Source organism: Otolemur garnettii, unplaced genomic scaffold (assembly GCF_000181295.1).
Source record: "Otolemur garnettii isolate 467f Iridium unplaced genomic scaffold, OtoGar3 scaffold00003, whole genome shotgun sequence".
Classification (NCBI taxonomy): domain Eukaryota; kingdom Metazoa; phylum Chordata; class Mammalia; order Primates; family Galagidae; genus Otolemur; species Otolemur garnettii.
Window position 1 is genome coordinate 14067359 of NW_003852398.1, and position 2721 is coordinate 14070079.

The window sequence follows — 2721 nt, forward strand, 5'->3', positions numbered from 1 at the left end:
ATTTCTTTCCCAGGATACATGGTCACTTTTCTCTGCTTCTACTCCATTTTAACCTCTTTTTCCACAGTTTCTCAGATTCAAATATATCTGCCCTTAAATTATCTGTCTTAACTCTTACTCAAAGTGCTACTCAAATTGAAGGGCACATAACCACCATATTCAATCCCTGTTACAAAAAAAATCTGAATTTCCAGAAGGGAATGTGTGATGGCTCTGGATTTGATCTTGTCTCCAACTTGATCAAACCAACTACAGCCAATGGCATACAGGTAGTCCCAAAGTTATAAACATCTGACTTATGTGAAACTTGTACTTACAAATGGAAGTTATTATAGTGATTCCCTGAGTTATAGACATCTGACCAGCATATAACTCACATTTATGAATGGAGGCTGTTACAGGTAATACGTAAATGTACCTGTTCCAAATTACATACAAATTCAACTTAATACAGAACCTGGGGACTGCCTCTGTATAATATGAACCATACTCCTCTGTGATTGTGGACTAAGAAGTTTCTCCAAGAAGGGGATATGGTGGGGGGGGAACAAAAAGAAATGAATTATCTCTACTGTATTTCACTTCTGTGATCCTCTATCAGCCCTTGTCTTCCAGTCTCTCCATGAAATATCTCTGTGCCTTTCTATTTCTGTGTCTTATTCTTTCAGCAGTTTAATGCATTAAAATGATTGTAACCATCCCTGGAGGACTTCTTCAAATGGTATCTGCTCTGCATGGCCACTTCTTTTTGTCTTCACCATACAATATCACCTGAAAGTGACCACTCTCTGTTCTAAAATTACATAGAAGATAATATCTTTTAATGACAGAAATTATATCCTAGCTGCATTAAAATCAATATTCTGTATGTTTAATAAACACTACTGGCTTGAAAACCACATAAAGTCAGGAAATATGCTCAATTTATTTCTTGTCTTCCAGAGACTTTTAATTGATAAGTCATATTCACTGAATGAGAAAAAAATCAACTTTGTATGAAAACAGTCTTGAGTATAATCTCCTTAGGTTCTAACAATAAGTATTTTGATCAACTCATCAATAATGACAATTTGAGAATTGAGATGTGCTTAGGGAACTCAGAAAGTTCAAACTGGCTTCTTCACAGTTGTGGAATACTATAAAGCATCAGTGAGCAGATGTTCAAAATTTTTCATTGAGAAAGTTAAGAACAGAAAAGTTGTTGGTTGGACCTCCACCGATGAAATTTACTCTTCTCATTCACCTATCCATCAATTCCTACATAGGCTTGCTGTTGATGCCACTGACTCGTTTCATAGATAAGATCAGTGAAAACACATAGTTTGGAAGTTACTCATTTTTAGATGAATTATGCAGCTTTTGGCATCATTACTCCATGTTTGTTCATATGCTAAATTACTAAAAAAAAATAGAGGCATCAGAGCTGCAGTTATCTGATATAGGAAAAATAACCAAATTTCATGAAACTGAGGAGATCCACCTTTAAAGAAATTGGTGATCATTTACATAATGCTAAATGCAAAAGTAGAAACAAATCTACCAGTTTATGCATCATTGTAAAGACTAATTACTCAGGCAAGAGCAAAACAACAGTGACAGATGATATGTCAGGGTATGTGCATTTCTAATAGGACAGTGAAGCCAGAGGGTAAAGTAATGATTGACCTAGTACTGCATTGATAAGGATATCTGTTTCAACTTCTCCAAATTTTGCAAACAAAACTACCACCCTCATTCAGATAGGAGGAATGTGTAACCTTCTACAGTCATTATAACTCCATGTTTTCTCATCTTGAAAATGATAATGTCATAATCAACATGACTCTCATATGAGGTAATGGATATTTTCTTCCTTTCATTTGAAGATGTTTTATGTAAAGCAGCGTGAGCTTTTCCAAGCATGCTGTGGTATAATGAGAATTTTTTATTAGAAGTCATAGGGAGAGGCTAGTTAGCTGACTTAGAGCTCAAAGTATATAGAACTAAAATGGCAGGCTGGAGTCCTATGTGAGAAGACACTTTGATCCAGTTCTATAAATCCAAAACTGTTTATCTAACTCAGAAACTTTTAAAAAGGTGATTGTCATATCATCCACAAAGAGTGAGAGTTTGATCTCCTCTGACTCCATTTGAATACCCTTGATCCTCTTCTCATGCCGTGTTGCAATGGCTAGAACTTCCATTACTATGTTGAATAGCAGTGGAGACAATGGGCATCCTTGCTTATTTCTAGATCTGAGTGGAAATGTTTTCAACTTTACTCCATTCAGTATGATATTGGCTATGGGTTTGCTGTATATGGCCTCTATCAGTTTCAGAAATGACCCTTCTAAGCCTATTCTCTTGAGTACTCTAATCATGAAAGGTGCTGGATATTGTCAAAAGCTTTTTCTGCATCACATGAGATAATTACATAGTCTTTGTTTTTTATTATATTTATGTAATGTTTTTATGGATTTACATATGTTGACCAACACTGTTACCCTGGGATAAAACTGACTTGATCATGGTGTATACTTTTTTTGATGTATTGTTGAATTCTATTTGCTAGGATCTTATTGAATATATATATATATTCAGTTTTGGCCAGGCCAGGCTTGAACCCACCACCCCCGGTATATGGGGCCAGTGCCCTACTCCTTGAGTCACAGGTGCTGCCCCTTATAGAATATTTTTGCTTCAGTACTCACTAATGATATTGGTCCATAGTTTTCTTTTTTT